General features: G+C 35.4%; 1 long non-coding RNA gene across 1 annotated transcript in view; it reads right to left on the reverse strand.

Moving 5' to 3' along the window:
* Nucleotides 1–3,433: 3,433 nt before the first annotated feature.
* The window catches only part of LOC309652116, a 122,808-nt gene continuing 100,102 nt past the window's right edge, over nt 3,434–26,139 (reverse strand). Inside the window, exon 2 of the long non-coding RNA XR_014258595.1 lies at nt 3,434–4,124. This is a non-coding gene — a long non-coding RNA (uncharacterized lncRNA). The remainder of the gene's footprint in view (nt 4,125–26,139) is intronic.

Here is a 26,139-nt window from a genome sequence, read left to right on the forward strand (position 1 = left end):
TCCTTAAGCTCCTCTTGACTGTGATAGTTTGCCAAACTTTCCTTCTTTTTTGTGATCTTGACTGTTTTGAGGAGTACTGGTCAGGAATTTTGTACAAGGTCCCATAATTAGGATGTGCCTGATGTTTTTATCATGATGCTACTGGAGTTATGGGTTTTGGGGAGAAAGGCCATAAATATAAAATGCCATTCTCATCACATTATATCAATAGAACATACTACAATATGAATTATAACTCTGACGTTAACTTCAGCCACCTAGCTGAATTAGTTTTTGTCATGTTTCTCCACTGGAAAGTTACTCTTTTTTCTCCTTTTTGGAAAGAAGTCATTATGTGCATTCTACACTCAGGAGGGGCAGATTATGGTCCATCCCGATGAGGGTGAAATAGCCACATAAATTATTTGGAATTCTTCTGCACAGGATATTTGTCTCTTCTCTTACATTAATTTATTCATTCATTCATTTATTTATGTTAGTATGGACTCATGGATATTTATACTTTGGGTTATAATCCAATAATGTTTTCTTAATTTTGTTGCTCAAATTATTCCAGATTTGGCCACTGTGATCTTTTTCGGTTGGTTCCTGTGTCCCTTTGGCATATCCCCATCAATGTATGTATGTGTGTGTGTGTGAGAGTGAGAGAACATTTCCTTACTTTCTGGCATTACAAGATGCTGCAGTCTCATGTTGCATATGTCCTATCCCAGCCCTACAATAAACCATTTTTCCAGAGAGTCTTGTTTCCTTTTATTGGAGAATGCTTTTTTGGGGTGCTAGGTGTGCTCATTGCTATGAGTGTCATTGACTCTAAGTCCACTTAGCCAACAGAGCAAAGAAACATATATTTTTATACCAACCCATGCATATACACATACCTATAGATACTTTCTATATGTAAGTGTCTGGATCTATATTAAAGCTAAGCATGAGTTCATAAGGGTATCTCGAACTTCATTCCACTATTTCTAGCCTTTGCCCCTTGCTGGTCTATAACCAATGGAGAGAAATCTGATCTTACCATCTACTATCCATTTTCTCAATTGCTCAATTCCTGTACACATGGAGAGCAGTTTCAGAATTGTTAACCTGTTCCCCCACATGAAAAAACTTTATTAACTAGATTACAGTGCTTATATACAGTTTCTTTTGTCTTTAGTTTTACTGAATCCACCCACTCATTTACTAAGTTACCTAGAATAGCACTTTCCCTCCACCCCCTTCAGTGAGGTTGTTCCATACATTTATAATAAAGTTAGATTCTTTTCTCAGTCTGTGTTTCATCTTGAGCTCTCCCAATGTCTTATATGATTTTTCAAATTTATACCTCAAAGATTAATTTTTTTTCTGTAAGGTATTATGAGTTTTGAGAAGTGCATGGTGTCATGTATCAACAATTAAAGTACCATACTAAATAGTTCATCTGCCCTAAAAAAAATCCCCTGTGATTTCCCTATTCAACCCTATCCACGCTGAACCCACGGCAACCACTGATCTGCATACTATCTCTAGAATTTTACCTTTCCAGAATGTCGTATAAATGGAGTAATACAATATGTAGACTTTTTAAGATTGGCTTCTTTTACTTAGGAATATACACTTAAGATTCATCCATGTGTTTGTGTAGCTTCATAGTTCGTTTATTTTTTATTGCTGAATAGTACTCCATTATATGGATGTAGCACAGTTTGTTCATTCATGTATTGAAGGATATCTTGGTTGCTTCTGATCTTTAGATATATTAAATAAAGCTGCTATGAAAATTCATGTGCAGGTTTTTGTGTGCACATAAGTTTTCAAATGACTTGAAACCTAGAATCATCATTGCTGGATTATATAAGACTATGTTTAGCTTTGTAAGAAATTGCCAAATCGTCTTCCAAAGTGGCTATATCATTCCATTTTGCATTCCCAATAGCAAAGAATATTAACTGTTGCTCCATCTTTATTTTTAAGTTTTTCCATATTTTAAAGTGCTTGTTTTAGTATATTTAATCTTTTGCAGTGTAGACTTATAGTTTTATTTTGCTTCTAGGGTGTTTGTCAAGGTTAGTTCACTCAGTTAATGAGCAAAGTTTCATTTCCTGATTTTGTAAATATCTCTCTATTGATATTACTGTCCTCTTGTTAATGTTTATGGCATTAATGTGATTTATAAGATTCCTAGTTTGATGTTGCCCTTTATTGTCAGTCTAGCAAGGTCCAGTTTCTTTACTTGTGTTTTATTTGTCTGCTTTTTTGTTTATTTTGATGGTAAGTGAAAGGTTGTGAATGCTGTGAATCTTTGAATTTAAGTTTATCTTGTATTTTTCAGGACATGAAAATTTCCCTTTATTCTTTTTCCTTTCATCATTCCATTACCATAGAATGCTTCTTCCTTCCTTTTAGTCTTTATTCTAAGGGATTGCAAAACTGTCCCTTTAAATTTCATCTAGCTTTAAATTGCGTCTGGCCCTTTAAATCAAGTTTATTTGGAAACATTACCTATAGTTCAAACTCTGATCGGCCTGGATACTTTCCCACTGTATTTAAATTTAGAGTTGTTTTAAACTTTTGGTACACATTCCAAATCACCCTTAGGCCCCTTTGTTAGCCTCAGTCCTTCTCACAGCCTTTTTAGTCTACATTTGCTCCTCACAAAGTCCTATAGCAGGCCAGAGGTGTGGGAGCATGAGCGTGAGTGACTGTATGCTAAGTATTTTTGATTTTCCCTCTTTTTGCTCAAAGCCATTTTGCAGTTTCAGCATTCTCTGTCTTGAAGTAATGCTGAGGTATAATTTTGCTGTAAAATGTTTATAGTTCTGAAATTATTTCATGTACTTTATAAGGGAAATTTGGGGAGTTGGTAACTATACCTTCTCTTAAGTTTCCTGGAAGTTCTAGCTTTCTCTCTTTTTTTAATGTTAGTTGCAGAATACTGAATTTTCCAGACATAATTATAAGATAAAGAGTGTAGCTTAATAGTTATGAGTGTAAGCCTTGGACTCAAGCCTGAATTATAGTTTTACCTTTTTTTTTTTTTTTTTTTTGCATCTAAAAGAATTTCTTAAGGCTTTGTTCACTGTTTGCTTAATGCCCTGGTATATTTAGCCACATTTTAAGCTCTCCAATTTCCTTTGAAATGCACATGGGAGGGAAATGAGAAAAGCAACTGGAAAACAATAGAAAAGGCATTTAGAACAAATAGAGAAAGGCTTCGTGAAACCTACAAATGTTTGGGAACTACTTCAAGACTTTGTGCAAAGCCTTAAACACACCACCTGTTTCTCTCATTTGGGTCTTAAATGGGATGTATGCACTGCTTTCAAAGCTATCGAGAGCTATAGGTGTTTTGCCTCCAAGTGAATAAATGTACAAAATGCATCCTCACCACCTCTTACTTTTAGCGCATCCTGCTTCAGACCTTTTTTTTTTTTTTTTCACACACACACACACACACACACTGTATTTTATTTTTACAAGAGATAGACTGACACCAAGCATTGTACATGGATGACCACAACAAAAGCAACAATGATTGCAATTACCAAACATGAAACACACTCATACTATGTCATAATATTGACATTCAGTCCAGTACTCCTCCACTGTAACAGCTCCTTTACTTTGCAGTGAAAATTGATTTGTATATTCTTTGCCTCTGAGTCCTTGTGGGATTTTTTTTTAATTCAGACACAAAGTCACAAAAATTATACTCATCCTCATCAGTTCACTCAGTCCCATGTAATTAATTGTTTTTTTTTCATCTTGATCTTTTGTTAGCACTTTTATGAGTTCATCAGTTTTTCATAAGAGTTCTGAAAATGCTTATTCATTCAGTTCAGCAGTACAGTCAGTTACCAGAAACCTGTACTTGTCAGAGTCTTTTCCATGAATTTCTTGAAGATGAAACCCTTTTATAGGAACATATTTGCAAAATCATCAGAGTACACCCAGAACTGTCTGTAAATGACAAAAGACTTAAAAACGACCACGGTAAAAGATTTGATGAAAGTTCATAATAATGCAGTTGACAAGAAAATTAGTTATTTCTGAGATATACATTTTAAAGTAATAACTAGGATTATTACTTATAACATTATACCAGAACATATAAGATTTTTAGAAATTTCATGTAATGTCTGAAACATTTATATTAACATATTTCCATACAAATAACCCAATGAAAGTTTAGTATTAGCTGTTTTGTTTGTTTTTTTTACTGCAGGTTCTTATTAGGCATCAATTTTATACACATCAGTGTAAACATGTCAATCCCAATCGCCCAATTCAGCACACCACCATCCCCACCCCACCGCAGTTTTCCCCCCTTGGTGTCCATATGTCCATTCTCTACATCTGTATCTCAACTTCTGCCCTGCAAACTGGCTCATCTGTACCATTTTTCTAGGTTCCACATACATGCTTTAATACACAATATTTGTTTTTCTCTTTCTGACTTACTTCACTCTGTAGGACAGTCTCTAGATCCATCCACTTCTCAACAAATGACTCAATTTCGTTCCTTTTTATGGCTGAGTAATATTCCATTGTATATATGTACCACAACTTCTTTATCCATTCGTCTGTTGATGGGCATTTAGGTTGCTTCCATGACCTGCCTATTGTAAATAGTGCTGCAATGAACATTCGGGTGCATGTGTCTTTTTGAATTACGGTTTTCTCTGGGTATATGCCCAGTAGTGGGATTGCTGGGTCATATGGTAATTCTATTCTTAGTTTTTTAAGGAACCTCCATATTGTTCTCCATAGTGGCTGTATCAATTTACATTCCCACCAACAGTGCAAGAGGGTTCCCTTTTCTCCACACCCTCTCCAGCATTTGTTGTTTGTAGATTTTCTGATGATGCCCATTCTAACAGGAGTGAGGTGATACCTCATTGTAGTTTTGATTTGCATTTCTCTAATAATTAGTGATGTTGAGCATCTTTTCATGTGCTTCGTGGCCATCTGTATGTCTTCTTTGGAGAAATGTCTATTTAGGTCTTCTGCCCATTTTTGGATTGGGGTGTTTGTTTCTTTAATATTGAACTGAATGAGCTCTTTATATATTTTGGAGATTAATCCTTTGTCTGTTGATTCGTTTGCAAATATTTTCTCCCATTCTGAGGGTTGTCTTTTTGTCTTGTTTATGGTTTCCTTTGCTGTGCAAAAGCTTTGAAGTTTCATTAGGTCCCATTTGTTTATTTTTGTTTTTATTTCCATTACTCTAGGAGGTGGATCAAAAAAGATCTTGCTGTGATTTATGTCAAAGAGTGTTCTTCCTATGTTTTCCTCTAAGAGTTTTATAGTGTCCAGTCTTATATTTAGGTCTCTAATCCATTTTGAGTTGATTTTTGTGTATGGTGTTAGGGAGTATTCTAATTTCATTCTTTTACATGTAGCTGTCCAGTTTTCCCAGCACCACTTATTGAAGAGACTGTCTTTTCTCCATTGTATATCTTTGCCTCCTTTGTCATAGATTAGTTGACCATAGGTGCGTGGGTTGATCTCTGGGCTTTCTATCTTGTTCCATTGATCTATGTTTCTGTTTTTGTGCCAGTACCATATTGTCTTGATTACTGTAGCTTTGTAGTATAGTCTGAAGTCAGGGAGTCTGATTCCTCCAGCTCCATTTTTTTGCCTCAAGACTGCTTTGGCTATTCGAGGTCTTTTGTGTCTCCATACAAATTTTAAGATGATTTGTTCTAGCTCCATAAAAAATGCTATTGGTAATTTGATAGGGATTGCATTGAATCTGTAGATTGCTTTGGGTAGTATAGTCATTTTCACAATATTGATTCTTCCAATCCAAGAACATGGTATATCTCTCCATCTGTTGCTATCATCTTTAATTTCTTTCATCAGTGTCTTATAGTTTTCTGCATACAGGTCTTTTGTCTCCCTAGGTAGGTTTATTCCTAGGTATTTTATTCTTTTTGTTGCAATGGTAAATGGGAGTGTTTCCATAATTTCTCTTTCAGATTTTTCATCATTAGTGTATAGGAATGCAAGAGATTTCTGTGCATTCATTTTGTATCCTGCAACTTTACCATATTCATTAATTAGCTCTAGCAGTTTTCTGGTGGCAGTTTTAGGATTCTCTATGTATAGTATCATGTCATCCGCAAACAGTGACAGTTTTACTTCTTCTTTTCCAATTTGGATTCCTTTTATTTCTTTTTCTTCTCTGATTGTCGTGGCTAGGACTTCCAGAACTATGTTGAATAATAGTGGTGAGAGTGGACATCCTTGTCTCGTTCCTGATCTTAGAGGAAATGCTTTCACTTTTTCACCATTGAGAATGATGTTTGCTGTGGGTTTGTCATATATGGCCTTTATTATGTTGAGGTAGGTTCCCTCTACGCCCACTTTCTGGAGAGTTTTTATCATAAATGGGTGTTGAATTTTGTCAAAAGCTTTTTCTGCATCTATTGAAATGATCATATGGTTTTTATTCTTCAATTTGTTAATATGGTGTATCACTTTGATTGATTTGCGTATATTGAAGAATCCTTGCATCCCTGGGATAAATCCCACTTGATCGTGGTGTATGATCCTTTTAATGTGTTGTTGGATTCTGTTTGCTAGTATTTTGTTGAGGATTTTTGCATCTATATCCATGAGTGATATTGGTCTGTAATTTTCTTTTTTTGTAGTGTCTTTCTCTGGTTTTGGTATCAGGGTGATTGTGGCCTCATAGAATGAGTTTGGGAGTGTTCCTTCCTCTGCAATTTTTTGGAAGAGTTTGAGAAGGATGGGTGTTAGCTCTTCTCTAAATGTTTGATAGAATTCACCTGTGAAGCCATCTGGTCCTGGACTTTTGTTTGTTGGAAGATTTTTAATCACAGTTTCAATTTCATTACTTGTGATTGGTCTGTTCATATTTTCTGTTTCTTCCTGGTTCAGTCTTGGAAAGTTATACCTTTCTAAAAATTTGTCCATTTCTTCCAGGTTGTCCATTTTATTGGCATAAAGTTGCTTGTAGTAGTCTCTTAGGATGCTTTGTATTTCTGCGGTGTCTGTTGTAACTTCTCCTTTTTCATTTCTGATTTTATTGATTTGAGTCCTCTCCCTCTTTTTCTTGATGAGTCTGGCTAATGGCTTATCAATTTTGTTTATCTTCTCAAAGAACCAACTTTTAGTTTTATTGATCTTTGCTATTGTTTTCTTTGTTTCTATTTCATTTATTTCTGCTCTGATCTTTATGATTTCTTTCCTTCTACTAACTTTGGGTTTTGTTTGTTCTTCTTTCTCTAGTTCCTTTAGGTGTAAGGTTAGATTGTTTACTTGAGATTTTTCTTGTTTCTTGAGGTAGGCTTGTATAGCTATAAACTTCCCTCTTAGAACTGCTTTCGCTGCATCCCATAGGTTTTGGGTCGTCGTGTTTTCATTGTCATTTGTCTCTAGGTATTTTTTTATTTACTCTTTGATTTCTTCAGTGATCTCTTGGTTATTTAGTAACGTATTGTTTAGCCTCCATGTGTTTGTCTTCTTTATGTTTTTTTCCCTGTAATTCATTTCTAATCTCATAGCGTTGTGGTCAGAAAAGATGCTTGATATGATTTCAATTTTCTTAAATTTACTGAGGCTTGATTTGTGACCCAAGATGTGATCTATCTTGGAGAATGTTCCGTGCGCACTTGAGAAGAACGTGTAATCTGCTGTTTTTGGATGGAATGTCCTATATATATCAATTAAATCTATCTGGTCTATTGTGTCATTTAAAGCTTCTGTTTCCTTATTTATTTTCATTTTGGATGATCTGTCCATTGGTGTAAGTGAGGTGTTAAAGTCCCCCACTATGATTGTGTTACTGTCAATTTCCTCTTTTATAGCTGTTAGCAGTTGCCTTATGTATTGAGGTGCTCCTATGTTGGGTGCATATATATTTATAATTGTTATATCTTCTTCTTGTATTGATCCCTTGATCATTATGTAGTGTCCTTCCTTGTCTCTTGTAACATTCTTTATTTTAAAGTCTATTTTATCTGATATGAGTATAGCTACTCCAGCTTTCTTTTGATTTCCATTTGCATGGAATATCTTTTTCCACCCCCTCACTTTCAGTCTGTATGTGTCCCTAGGTCTAAAGTGGGTCTCTTGTAGACAGCATATATATGGGTCTTGTTTTGTATCCATTCAGCCAGTCTATGTCTTTTGGTTGGGGCATTTAATCCATTCACGTTTAAGGTAATTATCGATATGTATGCTCCTATGACCATTTTCTTAATTGTTTTGGGTTTGTTTTTGTAGGTTCTTTTCTTCTCTTGTGTTTCCCACTTAGAGAAGTTCCTTTAGCATTTGTTGTAGAGCTGGTTTGGTGGTGCTGAATTCTCTTAGCTTTTGTTTGTCTGTAAAGCTTTTGATTTCTGCATCAAATCTAAATGAGATCCTTACCAGGTAGAGTAATCTTGGTTGTAGGTTCTTCCCTTTCATCACTTTAAGTATATCATGCCACTCCCTTCTGGCTTGCAGAGTTTCTGCTGAGAAATCAGCTGTTAACCTTATGGGAGTTCCCTTGTATGTTATTTGTCGTTTTTCCCTTGCTGCTTTCAATAATTTTTCTTTGTCTTTAATTTTTGCCAATTTGATTACTATGTGTCTCGGCGTGTTTCTCCTTGGGTTTATCCTGTATGGGACTCTCTGAGCTTCCTGGACTTGGGTGGCTATTTCCTTTCCCATGTTAGGGAAGTTTTCGACTATAATCTCTTCAAATATTTTCTCTGGTCCTTTCTCTCTCTCTTCACCTTCTGGGACCCCTATAATGCGAATGTTGTTGCGTTTAATGTTGTCCCAGAGGTCTCTTAGGCTGTCTTCATTTCTTTTCATTCTTTTTTCTTTAGTCTGTTCCGCAGCAGTGAATTCCACCATTCTGTCTTCCAGGTCACTTATCCGTTCTTCTGCCTCAGTTATTCTGCTATTGATTCCTTCTAGTGTAGTTTTCATTTCAGTTATTGTATTGGTCATCTCTGTTTGTTTGTTCTTTAATTCTTCTAGGTCTTTGTTAATCATTTCTTGCACCTTCTCAATCTTTGCCTCCATTCTTTTCCCGAGGTCCTGGATCATCTTCACTATCATTATTCTGAATTCTTTTTCTGGAAGGTTGCCTATCTCCACTTCATTTAGTTGTTTTTCTGGGTTTTTTTCTTGTTCCTTCATCTGGTACATAGCCCTCTGCCTTTTCATCTTGTCTATCTTTCTGTAACTGTGGTTTTTGGTCCACAGGCTGCAGGATTGTAGTTTTTTTTGCTTCTGTTGTCTGCCCTCTGGTGGTTGAGGCTATCTAAGAGGCTTGATGGGAGGCTGTGGTTGTGGGTAGAGCTGACTGTTGCTGTGGCGGTCAGAGCTCAGTAAAACTTTAATCCACTTGACTGTTGATGGGTGGGGCTGGGTTCCCTCCCTGTTGGTTGTTTTGCCTGAGGCAACCCAACACTGGAGCCTACCTGGGCTCTTTGGTGGGGTTAATGGCAGACTCTGGGAGGGCTCACGCCAAGGAGCACTTCCAAGAACCTCCACTGCCAGAGTCCTTGTCCCCACAGTGAAACAGAGCCACCCCCCGCCTCTGCAGGAGACCCCCCAACACCAGCAGGTAGGTCTGGTTCAGTCTCCCCCAGGGTCACTGATCCTTCCCCTGGGTCCCGATGCGCACACTACTTTGTGTGTGCCCTCCAAGAGTGGGGTCTCTGTTTCCCCCAGTCCTCTCGAAGTCCTGCAATCAATTCCCACTAGGCTTCAAAGCCTGATTCTCTAGGAATTCCTCCTCCCGTTGCCGGACACCCAGGTTGGGAAGCCTGACGTGGGGCTCAGAACCTTCACTCCAGTGGGTGGACTTCTGTGGTATAAGTGTTCGCCAGTCTGTGAGTCACCCACCCAGCAGTTATGGGATTAGATTTTACTCTGATTGCGCCCCTACTACCATCTCACTGTGGCTTCTCCTCTGTCCTTGGACGTGGGGTATCCTCCTTGGTGAAGTCCAGGGTCTTCCTCTCAATGATTGTCCAGCAGCCAGTTGTGATTCTGGTGCTCTCGCAAGAGGGAGTGAGAGCACGTCCTTCTACTCCGCCATCTTGGTTAATCCTCAGTTTTACCTTTTCTTATGGGCAAATTATTGAACCTGTTTGAATCTATTTTATAATGTTATTGTGAGGATTAAATAAGAAAACAATATAATAAGTGCCAAGTGTAAAGCATGACACATGTGGACGTTTATTGAGTATCACAGACCAAACAAACAAAATAATAGTAATAATCAGACATTGCCATGAAAAGTAAAATCTGTCAAAACCAAGTTTCTTCTAGTAGATGCTTAATTGGAAAAATGTAGAATAGATTATTGAGATAAAATATTTATTATTATTTTTACCATTCTAGACTTTGGAGTAAACATTTACAGTAAAATTGATCAAGAAAAAAATTCAGAACCTCTTCTTATTTGATTAATGTTCTGGGAATGAAATGCTAAAATTTTTGCAAAATGCTCATTTACTAAATTCCTATAAATAGATAAAATTATTCCTACATTTTTCACCCTAAAGCATTTGAAATTATCATTATTTTACTCTGTTTCTTTTTAAATTTTAACACTATATTTTAATAAAACTAATAGCAATGTAAACATTTCCTGTCCCATGTTTCAATAAAATGTCATTTTTGCCTTCATAATAATTCTGAACAGAGTCTTCTGCTTATGCAATTTTTTAACTTGAAATATAGTTGATGTATAATGTTATACTAGTTTCAGGTGTAGTACCTACTGATTTGAAAGTTGCATATATTATGAAATGATCACCACAATAAGTCTAGTAACCATGTCCTCATACAAAATGACTATGATATTATTGATCATATTGCTTATGCTGTCTATAACATGCCTGTGATTTATTCATTATATAACTAGAGAGTTAAAACTCCTAATCCCCTTAGTTTATTTCACCCACCCCCAACTCCTCCCCTCTGGCAACCAACCATTTTTTCTCTGCATTTATGAGTCAGTTTTCCTTTTGTGTTGTTTGTTTGTTTTTCTTTTTTAGATTCTACATATAAGTAGGATCGTGTGCTATTTGTCTTTCTCTATCTGACTTATTTTACTTAGTGTAATGCCCTCTAGATCCATTTATGTTGTCACAAATGATATTTCATTTCTTATGGCTGAGTAATATTTCATAATATATTTCCATATATATATATATATATATATATATATATATATATATACACACACACACACACACACACACACCCCTTACCTTCTTTATTCTTTTGTCTATCAGTGGAAACTTAGGTTGCTTCCATTCCTTGGCTATTGAAAACAGTAAATAATGCTGCAATAAACATTGAAGTACACATATCTTCTAAAACTAGTTTTTTGTTTCTTTGGATAAATACCCATAAGTGAAATTGCTAGGTCATATGGCAGTTATTTTTAATTTTTTGAGGAATCTCCATACTGTTTTCCATAGTGGGTGTACCAATTTACAATCCCACCAACAGTGCCTGAGAGTTTCCCATTCTCCACATCCTTGCCAACACTTATTACTTGTTTCTCTTTGATGATAGCCATTCTGACAATTGTGGGGTGGTATTTCACTGTAGTTTTGATTTGTATTTCCCTGATGATTAGTGATTTTGAGCATCTTTTCATGCATCTGTTGGCCATCTGTATGTCTTCTTTGGAAAAATGTCTATTCAGATCCTCTGTCCATTTTTTAATTGGGTTGTTCGTTTTTTTGGTGTTGAGTTGTACGTGTTCTTTTTATATATTTGATATTAACCTCTTATAAGATAAATTGTTCAAAAATACGTTCTTTCATTTGGTAGGCTGCCTTTTTATTTTTTTGAGAATCTCCTACACTGTGTAAAAGCTCTTTAGTTTGATGTAGTCATTTGTTTATTTTTGCTTTTGTTTCCCTTGCCTGAGGAGACATAACCAAAAAATATTGCTAGGAGAGTTGTCAAATAGCTACTCCCTCTATTTTTCTCTAAGAGTTTTATTGTTTTAGGTCTTACATGTAAGTCTTTAATCAATTTTGATTTTATTCTTGTATATGGTGTGAGAAAGTAGTCCAGTTTGATTTTTTTTTTGCATGTAGCTGTCCAGTTTTCACAATGCTGTTTATTGAAGAGGCTGTCTTTTCCCCCATTGTGTATTCTTGCCTCATTTGTCTTAAATTAATTGACCACGTAAGCTGATTTATTTCTGGACTCTCTATTCTGTTGCATTGATCTATGTGTCTGTTTTTGTACTGGTACCATTCTGTTTTAATTAATGTAGTCTTGTAGTATAGTTTGAGATCAGGGAATGTGAAACCTCTAGTTTTGTTATTTTTTCTCAAGATTGCATTGGCTATTTGGGGTATTTTGTGTTTCCACACAAATTTTAGAATTATTTGTTCTAGTTCTATGAAAAATATCCAGGGTATTTTGATGAAGATTGCATTGAACCTCTAGGTTGTCCTTGGTATTATGGTCATATTAACAATATTAATTCCTCCAATCCATAAGCACTGTATATCTTTCCATTTGTTTCTGTCATCTTCAGTTTCTTCCATCTGTGTCATAGTTTTCTGAGTACAAGCCTTTTAACTCCTTGGTTAGACTTATTTCTATTTTTTGATGCAACTGCATCAAAGTAGGATTTTTTTTCTTAATTTCTCTTTCTAATAATTCATTTTTAGTGTATAGAAAAACAACAGATTTCTGTTTCTGTATATTAATTTTTTATCTTTTACTGAATTTACTTATTCTAAAGGTTTATCAGTGGTGTCTAAGATTTTCTATATATAGTATCATCAACTATATATAGTGTCATCAGCAAAGACTGGTTTTACTTCTTCCTTTCCAATTTATATTGTTTTAAATTATCTTTCTTGTCTTGTTGCTTTGGCTAGGACTTCCAATTTTATGTTGAAGAAAAATGGTGAGGTGGGTATCTTTTGATGAGAGTGGCAAGAGGACATGCTTTCAGTTTTTAAGTGTTGAGTATGATCTTGGCTGTACATTTGTCATATATGGCCTGTATCATGTCGAGATATGTTCCCTCTACACCCACTTTGTTGAGAGCTTTTATCATAAATGGATATTGAATTTTGTGAAAAAGTGTTTCTGCATCTGTTAAGATGGTCATATTTTTATTCTTTATTTTGTTAATGTGATGTCTCACATTGGTTGATTTTCAGATATTGAATCATCCTTGCACCACTGGGGCAAATCCTCCTTGATCATAGTGTATAATCCTTTAAATGTATTGTTGAATTCAGTTTGCTAATATTTTGTTGAGGAGTTTTGCATATATGTTCATCAGTGACATTGGTCTATAATTTAGGTTTTATTTTGTGTGTGTGTGTATGGTATCTTTGTCTGGTTTTGGTATCAGGGTGATGCTGGCCTCATAAAATGAATTCCAAAGCATTCCTTCCTCTGCAGTTTTTTTGGAGTAGTTTGAGAAGGATAGGTATTAATTCTTCTTAAATGTTTAATAGAATTCACCTGTGAAACCATTGGTGCTAGAGTTTTATTTGTTGGGAGTTATTTTTTTTATTTTTTTTTAAAGGGAACGCTATTTATTTATTTATTTATTTTGGCTGTGTTGGGTCTTCATTTCTGTGCGAGGGCTTTCTCTAGTTGCGGCGAGCAGGGGCCACTCTTCATCGCGGTGTGCGGGCCTCTCACTGTTGCGGCCTCTCTTGTGGCGGAGCACAAGCTCCAGACGCACAGGCTCAGTAGTTGTGGCTCATGGGCCTAGTTGCTCCGCGGCATGTGGGATATTCCCAGACCAGGGCTCAAACCCATGTCCCCTGCATTGGCAGGCAGATTCTCAACCGCTGCGCCACCAGGGAAGCCCGGGAGTTATTTTTATTACTGATAAAATTATTTACTAGTAATTGGTCTGTTCATATTTTCTATTTTTTCCTGATTCATTTTTGGGACATTGTTTCTAGGAACTTAGCCATTTCTTCTAGGTTGTCCACTTTATTGGTGTATAATTGTTCATGGTGATCTCTTATGATACTTTGTATTTCTGGGGTGTAGGTTGTGATGTCTCCTCTTTCATTTCTTTTTTTTTTTAATTTGTTTTATTTTTGGCTGTGTTGGGTCTTTGTTGATGTGCATGGGCTTTCTCTAATTGCGGCAAGTGGGCTCTTGTTGCAGTGGCTTCTTTTGTTGTGGAGCATGGGCTCTAGGCACACGGGCTTTAGTAGTTGTGGCACACAGGCTCAGTAGTTGTGGCTCGTGGACTCTAGAGCACAGGCTCTGTATTTGTGGCACATGGGCTTATTTGTTCCATGGCATGTGGGATCTTCCTGGACTAGGGCTCAAACCCGTGTCCCCTGCATTGGCAGGAAGATTCTTAACCACTGTGCCACCAGGGAAGTCCTCCTCTTTCATTTCTGATGTTGCTTATTTGGGCCCTCTCTCTTTTTATCTTGATGAGTTTGTCTAAAGATTTATCAACTTTGTTTAGCTTTTCAAAGAACTAGCTCTTAGTTTCATTGATCTTTTATGTTGGCTTTTTAGATTCTATTTCATTTATTTCTGCTCTGAAATTAATGACTTCCTTCCTTTCACTCAGTTTGGGTTTTCTTTGTTCTTATCTTTCTAGTTTCTTTAGGCATAAGGTTAGATTGTTTATTTGAGATTTTTTCTTGTTTCCTGGGATAGACTTCCATCTCTATAAACTTCCCTCTTAGAACTGCTTTTTCTGGTGTCTCATAGATTCTGAATTGCTGTGTTTCTATTTTCATTTGTCACCAGGTTTGTTTTTATTTTGTCTTTTGACTTCTTCAGTGACCTATTTGTTGTTTAGTAGCATGTTATTTAGCATCCATGTATTTGTGTTTTTTGCAGTTTTTTCTTATAGTTGATTTCTAGTCTCATACCATTGTCAGAAAAGATGCTTGATATGATTTTAATCATCTTAAATTTATTGAAACTTGATTTCTGGCCTAGCATGTAATCTATCCTGGAGAATGTTCCATGTGCACCTGAAAAGAATGTATATTCTGCTACTTTTGGATGAAATGTTATATATAATATATGTATATATAAATTTTAAGTCCATCTGGTCTAATGTCTAATATGTCTTTTAAGACCAATATTTCCTTATTGATTTTATGTCAGGAAATCTGTCCATTGAAGTAAGTGGGCTGTTAAAGTTCCCCATTATTATTGTGCTACTATCACTTTCTCCCTTTATGTCTGCTAATATTTGCTTTATGTATTTAGGTGTTCTTATATTGGGTGCATATATAATTGTTATATCTTCTTGTTGGAATTACCCCTTTATCATTATGTAATGTCCTTCTTTGTCTCTTGTTACAGTCTTTGTTTTAAAGTCTCTTTTGTCTGATATAAGTATTTCTACCTCAGCTTTATTTTTATTTCCACTTGCACAGAACACCTTTTTTCATCCCCTTTCAGTCTGTGTCTTTTTAAATCTGAAGTGAGTCTCTTGTAGGCAGCATATTATGAGTCTTATATTTTTAATCCATTCAGACACCTTATGTGTTTTTATTGGAGCATTTAGTCCATTTACACTTCAAGTAATTATTGATAGGGATGTACTTATTGCCATTTTGTTAATTCTTTTCTGATTGTTTACATAGTTCTTTTTTGTTCCTTTCTTCTTCTTTTGCTCTTTTCCTTTGTGATTTGATGACTATCTTTTGTGTTATGTTTGGATTCCTTTCTCTTTGTGTGTGTGTGTGTCTATTATAGGTTTTTGGTTTATGGTTACCATGAGGTTCATAAATAAATAAATAAATACACAAACACACATATATAACACACATTACACATATGTAAATAATCACATACATGATTGTTTTAAGTCGATGATCTCTTAAGTTCAAACTCATTCTGATACCTCTGCATTTTTACTCCCCCCATGCTAAATGTTTTTGACATCATGTTTTACTGCTTATTGTGGATATAGATTATTTTACTACCTTTGTCTTTTAAGCTTCCTATTAGGTTTATAAGGGTTGATCTCTTGTTTATACTGTATACTTGCATTTACCATTGAGATTTTTCCCATCATAATTTTCATTTTTCTAATGGTGTTCTTTTCTGCTTTGTGAAGTCCCTTTAACATTTCTTTTAAAGCCTGTTTAGTGGTGCTGAACTCTTTTTTTTTAAATTTATTTTGTCCATTTATTTAATTTTGGCTGCATTGGGTCTCCGCTGCTGCACGTGGGTTTTCTCTAGTTGCTGAGAGCAGGGGCTACTCTTTGTTGTGGTGCGCAGGCTTCTCATTGCGGTGGCTTCTCTTGTTGTGGAGCACGGGCTTTAGGCGCGTGGGCTTCAGTAATTGTGGCACACGGGCTCTAGAGCGCAGACTCAGTAGTTGTGGCGCACGGGCTTAGTTGCTCCGCGGCATGTGGGATCTTCCCGGACCAGGGCTCGAACCCCTGTCCCCTGCATTGGCAGGCGGATTCTTAACCACTGCACCACCAGGGAAGCCCTGAACTCTTTTAGCTTTTTCTTTTCTGTAAAACTCTCTCTGTCCTTCAAATTGGAATAGCCTTGCCATTAAAGTATTCTTGGTTGTAGATTTTTCCTTTTCATCACTTTGAATATATCATGTCACTCCCTTCTGGCCTGCAGAGCTTCTGCTCTAAAGTCAGCTGAGAGTCTTATGGGAGTTCTTTTGTACGTAACTAGTTGCTTTTCCCTTGCTGCTTTTCAGATTCTTGTTTTATTTTTAATTTTTTCCATTTTAATTATAATGCATCTTGGTGTGGACCTCTTTAGGTTCATCTTGTTTGGCACTTTTTGTGCTTCCTGAACGTGGATGTCTCTTTCCAAGATGAGGGAAGTTTTCATCTATTATTTCCTCAAATAAGTTCTTTGCCTCTTCTGCTCTCTCTTCTCTTTCTTGGACCCTTATAATTTCAAACATTTATAGGTTTGATGTTGTTTCAAAGGTCTCATAAAATATCTTCATTTAAATTTTTTTTTCTTTTTTCCACTAAGCTTGAATGATTTCCATTACTCTGTCATCCAGTTCACTGATCCATTCCTCTGTATCATTGAATCTGCTGTTGGTTTTGTCTAGTGTATTTTTTACTTGAATTGTTGTATTTTTCACTTTAATTGTTGTATTTTTCCACTCTGTTGGTTGTTCTTAGTTTTTCTCTGTGTTACAGTTTTCACTGTGTTCATCTATTCTTCTCCCAAGTTCATTGAGCATCTTTATGAGCATTACCTTGAACTCCTTATTGGGTAGATTGCTTACCTCCACTTTGTTTAGTTCTATTTCTGAGGTTTTGTCTTATTCCTTCATTTGAAACATATTCCTCTGTCTCCTCATTTTTCCTAAATTTCTATGTTCGTTTCTACATATTAGGTAGGTTGGTTACATTTCTTAGTCTCAGAGAGGTAGCCTTATGTAGGAAATGCCTTGTTGGGCCCAGCACTGCACTCCTCTCTGGTCACCAGAACCATATGCTCTAGGTTGACCCCTGTGTATGCCCTTCTGTTTTAGCAGGGCTGACTACTGTGGGTGCAATGGTAGGTGGAGCTGGCTCCCAGCCTGGTTGATTCCAGGTCCTGTCTCTAGCAGTGGCTGCTGACCAGCTGGTGGGTGAGGTTAGGTCCTGGCATGGCTGGCTTCCTGACCCATGGCATCCTGGGTGTGTTGCAGGCCTGCTGACTGGCAGGGCCAAGGTCTGGCACAGTTGTCTGAATGGCCTGGGGGGTGGTCCTGGGGCTAGTGCTGTCCTGCTGGTAACCAGGTTAGGGTCCCAGGGTCACTGATTGCTGGGCCCCAGAGAACACAGGACTGGTACTGGCCCTTTGCTTAAATTATTCTTTTTTCCATATTCTAAGGAAATAGTTAAGGAATATTCTACAATTTTGCTTTTTGTTCACTGATAATTTATCCACTAAAGTATTTTTTCTTATAAATCCAAGCTTTGTATCAATATTGTAGAACTTTAAATTCATCTAATGATGATTTCATGAATATTTTTTTTAGACAAAATTATAATAGATACAGTTGGACAATTTCTAGATAGAAAGCTATATGAAGAAAAAAATTTAAAATCGCCTTTCAGTCAACTTTATTCTTCAAATTTGTATATGTTTTGATTATTCCAAATACTATTTGAATTGAAAAATTCCTGATCTTTTGGGAATTTAAATTTTATGAATGATGGTTTTTCCAGGCTACTTTAAGAACAATTTTTTTTTCTGTATATACAAAGCTACTTAATAACATAAAATTTTATGAAAATACCAATGCTTAGTTTCTAAAAAGAAAAAAGCAAATACTTATATTTAGCTATACCTGCACAAATGTATTATGTTATAAATCAAAACATCAAAGTTTTATAGCTTGAAACCATAAGGTTTGACTGACATATCTGGTGTGTTTCATATAATAAAATTGATGCTACTAGATGGTCATGACTCTAAGTAAAGGCTTTATTGACTACCACCATGAAAATATAACAAAGTACTCAATGTGATGTGTTCTTTGAATGCACCAAAAAATAGGTAATTCTATAGGATACTGCCAAGTAACGAGCTAAGTCATCACACTGAAGAGCAAATTGGCAGAATTGTGAAGAGAGTAATACTGTTCTGGTATTAATAACTTCCCCTTTTTTGCCCACATTACCTTCAATTCATGCTATCAATGACCTCATGATACCTGCTTTGTGCCAAAGTTCCTATAGTAAACTAAACTCCCATTTGAGAAATCCATCGAAGAGCCTGAATAAGGCACCTTTTAAATGAATGCATGTTTAATAATAAAAGTACAACCATATTGGCAGGACCGTTGGGTCAGAGTCACGGCTGGTAGACGTGGTCCACAGAAAGAAGTTGTAATTTATTGCCTCTTAGGTAGTAGCTTGTTGTACCTGTTTATGTCTTGTATTTTCCAAAGTTGTATTTCATTTCAACTAATTGGAGGTGTTGTAAAATGAAAGGCCTGGTCTGATTTGCTGTTAGACTTTCCTTGTTGCCCTTTAAAAATGCCAAATGGGAGGAAAAAATTGAGAAGAAAATCTATGCACTGGGAAGCAGGTTGGGAGGAGCTACTGTCAGGTGGGCTGAAAATTCAGATATTTAGGTTCAGAACTTTAGTAGAGACCAGCAGTACATTTAAGCATACAGTTTTGAAAGATATTAATAAGAAATCTGTTTGATTATGTTTGCTAAAGAAAATATTTTCTCTCTTAAGCTAGGGGAACTATGTAAACACCTGCAAATTGAGGTAACTCTATTCCACTAACCACCTCTACTACAACTACTGCATAAAAGCAGAAACATACTCATTAAATATAGCTGAAAATCATATCATTAGCATGGATATCTCATGCCTGAATTACCTTATCCAAAGCAAAATAAAGCCTTTTCTGCAAGCAGTTTATAATGTGCAAAATTTTGTTGGTGCTTATTAACAAGAAATAACCAATTTCAATTCATCTACTGACTTAAGGTCCCATTGATGCAGTTGAGGTTTGAGTTTTTAACAGCATCCTGCCCTATCTTAGATAAAAAATAATCTGCATTTTTTGTAACCTGAACTTGTACTTTATGGGAAATCTAAATGTACATTATAGAATGTCAACTTTTAGTTAAATAGATGATGATATGTTTAAAAAGAGAAGCTGGTTATTTTTTCTTTGTTTTTCATTTGTAATATCCTGAACATTGAAGAAATTTTTGGAAAAATTGCTCAATGTAAAAGCCAGTTCTCTTTAGGGTATCTGTGAATGCCTTCACAGTCTAACTTAGGCAGTGGAGTTCTCTAAACCTTAACTCAAATATTCAATAATAATTGATGAGAGTACAACCAAAATATATTTTAAAGCTAATGAAGAGTAAAGCACATCTTCTAACTTGATTTTTCCCTACATAAATATTTGAAGATATGAAGTAGCAGATCCTTACTGGGTATCTGTGTTCAATGTCTAATCGATATTTTGGGGCCAGGAGATCTTATTTTAGAGTCCACAAATCCTGGGTTTTTGTTAATTAAATTCAAATGGTATGCAAATTTAGACAGAGAAAATGACATCTCTATTTTCCTTATCCTCTAACTAAAAACTAACATTTCTTTTCATTTTGAAAGTGGGCAACAGACCACTGTAATATTGGCCATACTTACTACTTTGTCAGCAATAGACAGCACAGATAATTTCGTGTCACATAAAAGTTGCAATAATTATATTAAAATAAATTTAACCTCATCTTATTTCAAAATTATGATCATTTTAGACCTGATGCTAAATCTTGTTATCCAATGTGTTAAAATGAAGCAAGTATATTACTATATTATAAAAATATAAAGATATTTTGATAGCTATATTTCAATATAACTTTTTTATTTGTAAATGAGTATATTAAAAGTTTGTACTTCAAGTGGTTATTCTAAGGATATAGTGCTTAGAATCATATCTGACACACAGTATTTGCTACAGTTACCTGCTTTTAGAGATTTCATAATTCTACTGTATATACAGAGCATGTTTCCATGAAACTTAGCCACATAAGACAGGATGTAATGTGTAGCAAAAATGAACAATGAAAGTGATAATTATTTTAGGAATCCAAAGAAAGCGATAAATTAGAGTTGTCTAGTATTTCTCTAGGATGGCTTCATGGAGGTAAAAGATTGGCCTTAGCTGGGTTTGACAGAGGAAATCCTATGGTGTCCTCAAACTTGTAAAGTTGGATTTATCATAGTGCATGCCTGCATTGGTGAGTGTAAAATCTGGTATGGATTTTAGGACCACTTTGGGGTGCCTTGAGGTACAAAATGATGAATTATTTCATTGACAGTCTCAAAATTTGCCTATGTGATTACTGCTGTTGCTCTCATGAAAAATTGATATTGCTCAAGAAAAGCAGTGTGGCAGGGTATGGAAACATGGGTCCCTGAATCAGCTGGCCATGTTTTTAAATCCTGCCTCTGTAGTTTTGGGCAAATTGCTTAAATTCTTTAAATTTTTTCATATGAAATTCTGTTTGCTTAATCACTCAGCGAATATTTATTATTTGTCTATTTTGCGCCAGGTACTATGCTAGGTTCTGAAGATAAGGCAAATAAGGTACATAGATCCAACATGGAATTTAAAGTCTCTAAAAGAAAACTATACCTACCTCAAAGGGTTGTATTGAGGATTAGGAGTATCATAAATTCATGTTGTAAAATTGTAAAATATAAATAAAGCAAAATATTTAAACTTTATGGCACCTTATCTAGCCTATAGTAGGTCCCCAATAAATGGTAGCTGATATTACTGTTACAAACTCTTAGAAGTATTTTAAGTGTTCTGAGGCAATTCTAATACAGAGCCAGATTTGAAAATCACTGATTTAGAACAGTGGTTCTCAAACTTGTCTGCATATTGGAATTACTTGGGGGAGCTTACAAACTACTGATCATTGGCCCCAGCCCCCAGTAATTCTGATTTACTTGAACTCAGGTGTGGCCTGGGTGTTGGCATTTTGAAAATCTTCTCAGGTAATTACAACTTGCAGCCAAGGTTGTGCACAACTGAGAAAATACCAAGCACTCAAATCTGCTAAATATAGTACATTCAACTTTTTATTTTCATTTTCTGCCCTAAATCCTTGATGACAGTATTTATTAGGGATTTTGACAAATGCAACTTTATAATGACAAGACTCCTCATATAACATAAAATTGGAGAAAAATAAGGATGACGAGCCTGTTCATTTATCATATATTATTTTGTGTAGTGCTACAATGATAAGAATATGTGGAGCCAGGTTTGATTAGCAGCACTGGAGGGCGTCTACCTATTTACATTGTAGCAAGAACTAAGGTGAGGGTGTTATGTTACTGTTGTCTCTTTATCATCATTTCAGCACTACTTCCTGGGTTCTATAGCCAGACCCTGAGAAAGCATGTGTGTGTGTGTGTGTGTGTGTGTGTGTGTGTGTGTGTGTGTGTGTGTACACTTCTTATAACAACACTATGAGCTAATTTAATATTATCTCATTTAGAGATGAGTAAAAAGAGATTTATGATAAATAACTTGACCATGGTAATCAGCCTAGTAAGTTTCAAACTCTGGATTTAAACTTAATTCTGCCAGACTTCAAAAAATGCACACTTAATTACTTTATACTGTCTCATAAAGAGATGACCCTTACCTATATTTTAGAATTCTTTCATTGTTCTGATCAGAAAATATTCCTTCATACTCTTGTGTGTCATCTGGCTTTTGATTTCTTGCTCTTCTAGATTCCCTGTGTTTATGTATGCTTTCATTGTGACACTTAAGCTGGTATTAATCTGCAATTTTATCTGATATGTAGTATCTGCTTTAATACTTATACAAAGGTAAATATGATTATTCTATATTACAAATGAGGAAGCTGAGGCTCACAAGTTAGATAAGTTGCAATTGTTGACAACTAGTTAGTATAGAAGCCAGTATCAGAGCTCAGAAATACCAAAGTACATGCTTTCAACCACTACAAGGGAATCATACAACTATTCTATCCAACTCCCTCTTCCATATGATTTTCCATTCCCCTCCCAGACATCCAACAATTATCTGCAACAGAACCAGACACTCAGGGCTGGGGTGGGGGTGGGAGGGAAGCCGACCTAGGCCTCGGCTTCTTAGGAGAAACTGAAGCCCATCAATTTAAGATTGCGTAAAAATTAAAATTAACTTGATATGAAAGCATTGAACCTCATATTTTTAAAAGGGACATCTGGTCAGAAGAAAGGAAATAATATTCACTGCTATACCAATTATTTTGTGCCTCAAGTCACCAAGAAAAATGCATAATGTAATTTGTTAAATGAGTTGAATTCTAAGAAGATTCATTTCAGAGATGACTAAATAAAAGGGAAAAATGGTTTTGGAGCTTCAGTATGTAAGTTACAGTTATCTAGAAAATTAACTTATATTGCTACTTTATTCTCTAATTGTATAAAATAAGTGTATGTGTAATGCAACAGCTCCCTTCTCGTAGATTACTATCGCTGAATTGGAATTTAATGTTTTCCTTTCAGTTTTTATCTGAGGATCGTATAAAAAGCAATTCATGACTATACTTGCTGTGGTATTTTTCTTGAGGACATATCCACAATGTTATTTAATGTCCTGTATAAAGACATGAACATAAACACTGATACATACACACTCCTTTCACACGTATTTCTAGTTTAGTTAAAAGTAAGCTTCCCGTGAGTAACTAATACGCTTTACAATAATGAAAATGGATTAAATTTTGCTTAGAAGTGTTTAAAACACCAACTGTATTAAAAGTGATTTTTATAGATGCAAAGTTGTCCATCAAATGTATAGATGGCTTTTTAATAAAGTGATAATAAAGTAATTAGACCAGCATTTTCCATAGCTCCTACTAGAGAACATTAATTTCATGGGGTGTTTAAAGTTGGCATGTAAAAAAAAATCCCTTAATAAGTTTGCAAACACTAGGTTAAATGGATATATATATATAAGTTTGCAAACACTAGGTTAAATGGATACACACACACACACACACACACACACACACACACACACACACACACACATAGTTTTCTCACAGGATTTCCCAGTGCCTTTAATGTGCACATTTTGATTTCCCAAAAGGAGAATATATTGTGAACCATTTCCTGAACTTATTAGACCATTAAACCATTTGTTTACAGGGTATTCCATAAAACGCAGAAGAGAAAATAATCCTTTAGGTATTTTAATGAATAATGAAGGCTTTGGGGATTTCTATTTACACTGAATTAAAGGAAGAGAATGGCAGTAGAACTGTAGCAAGGCTTGCTTATTTTGCCTCTCTCTAGTTTGATAACAGCTGTTTTAATGGTTTCCAGTTACACGAAGATAGCCTTGTTCAGTCATGGTCAATCTGGAGAAGAGCCAGATTCTAGGTACATATGGGATATACACACTTCAGAAGTGAAAAGCATCATGGGACTTCATCCCAAAAGAATGGATGAAACATTTCTTAATACTGAGTTTTTTCCCTCCCTCCCTCTTTCTTTCCTTCTTTCCTTCTTTCCTTCTCCCTCCCTCCCTCCTTCCCACATTCACTCCCTCCCTCCCTTTCTCTCACTCTCTTTCTTTCTTTCTTTCTTTTTTTCTTTCTTTCTCTTTTTGTAACTGTATGATTCAATTTATACTATGAGCAAGTCAGACAAAATTAGTCTATGGTGATAGAAGTCAGAATAGTGATGACCTCTGAGGGGTAGGAACTGACTGGAACAGACCTGAAAGAAACTTCTAGATGATAAAAAGGTGCTATATCTTGATCTAGGTGAAGATTATATATATATATAAACAGCTTACATATATATGTAAAAATTTATCAAGCTCTTTACTGAAGGTGTATGTACATTATTGAATATAACCTTTACTTAATGCAGATATTTAAAGGGAACTCTGCACTGCCCTGGCAACCATATCAACACAGAGAATGAATGAATGACTACACATGAATAAATAGTATTTGTAGGTTTGCACATATATCTAGCATTTACTCTTAGAGAATGACATACCAAAGAAAGGATGGGGAGTGGGAGCAGTATGCACCAGTGAGGAGAAAGATTTTATCAATGGCATTGTTTAGACTTGCTGGTGCATGGTGATATTAACAACAACAGCAACAACTTTCAGGAATTTTATCATTGTTTTTAAATTCTCCAAAAGCAAAGCACTCCCTCTGTGCCTGCACCTGGAGTGGACCACCTCTACTACCCTGTACTTGGTATCCCACTGCTGTTAGAATTGTCTTTAAATAAATCTCTACTTAAGACACTAAATTGCTAACAAACTTCTACAAAATAATGACTAATTTATACATATTTTAAAAACATCTAACACAAATTTCTGCCAATACTCAACATTTTCACGTATGCTAAGATTTAATATTCAAAACTGAAAAAAATATGGAAAAAACTGAAAAAATATAGAAAAAATTGTGGCATGAATCTGACCATAGAAATGAGTACTTATAAACATTGGCATGCTTATTTTGAAATTCACTTAATAAAACCTATTAAAATCAAGCACCCTGGAAATTTCAGTTGTATAAATTTACCCCCATATGGCCATGTCCTTCATTAAAGTAATACTTAAATTGATTACAACATGTATCTCTCATTTCTTATATTTTAAATGTACAACATACTTAAAGTGGACTGAATTATGTCCTTAGCCAGATACCAAATAAAAAGGGCCATTGTTAATTGGCGTCCTGTAGGCTCTCTATCTCTACCTCTTGTCTGCCATAACTCTAATTCTAGCTGCTTGAAGACCTTATAATTCTTTCTCTTGCCAGATATTTTCACTGGCTTTGTGTTATGCCCTCTAGTCCCTGATCCAAAATTACTTTTGCCCCGATGATTACATCCCCTCTTTCTTCTCAGAAAGAAATGACATAGTATAAGCCTATTACTCCTTTTATCTCGAGAAAATTGGGAAAAAACATTCAGGTCCTGCTAGATAAATAAAGGATTCAAATGTTTTTCATCAACATAACTCACCCATCTAGAATGTGAAGAGGACAGTAGTGGTACTTAATTGGGAGTAATAGAGCTATAGAAAATATAATAGCTAATTGATTATGAGATAAAGGCCAATGATCATTAGAAAATAAGATGAAAATTTTTTGTATTCTGAATTATTAATGAAATTCTGATATCAATATTCTAATGTATAGAGATCACTGCTTAGGTTAACCCTCTAGGATTTCAGACAGTATTGAGTGGGACCAGGATGTTAACAAAATTCTTAGGAGTTAATCATCTATATCTTAATTTGAATTGTGGTACACTACATTAAATTTTCTGCTTAAAGAAAAGAAGACAACCTCCTTTCATTTGTGACTAGTGCCACTCAATTTCATACATTCAGTTCTGAAACTTTACAAGAGACATGAAGCTAGCCTAACTACATATTTTTCATATTTTTAGAGGGGTCATGGCTTAATTCTTGATACCCACAACCTTGATAATAACTGGTGTCTGCCTTAAGTGTGATTCAATTCAGAAATTATATTAAACTCAAAATTTTCTTTATTAGCTATGAACTTTTAAAAGAATTAAGTCTTTCTCCTCTACATGTAGAAGTGTGGTTTATCAACATTTTGGCAATATGAACATGTATATTAGAAATATTTATCTTCCTAGATTTGGCTCAA

The sequence above is a fragment of the Balaenoptera physalus genome (genome assembly GCF_965194825.1).
Source record: "Balaenoptera physalus genome assembly, chromosome: X".
Lineage (NCBI taxonomy): Eukaryota > Metazoa > Chordata > Mammalia > Artiodactyla > Balaenopteridae > Balaenoptera > Balaenoptera physalus.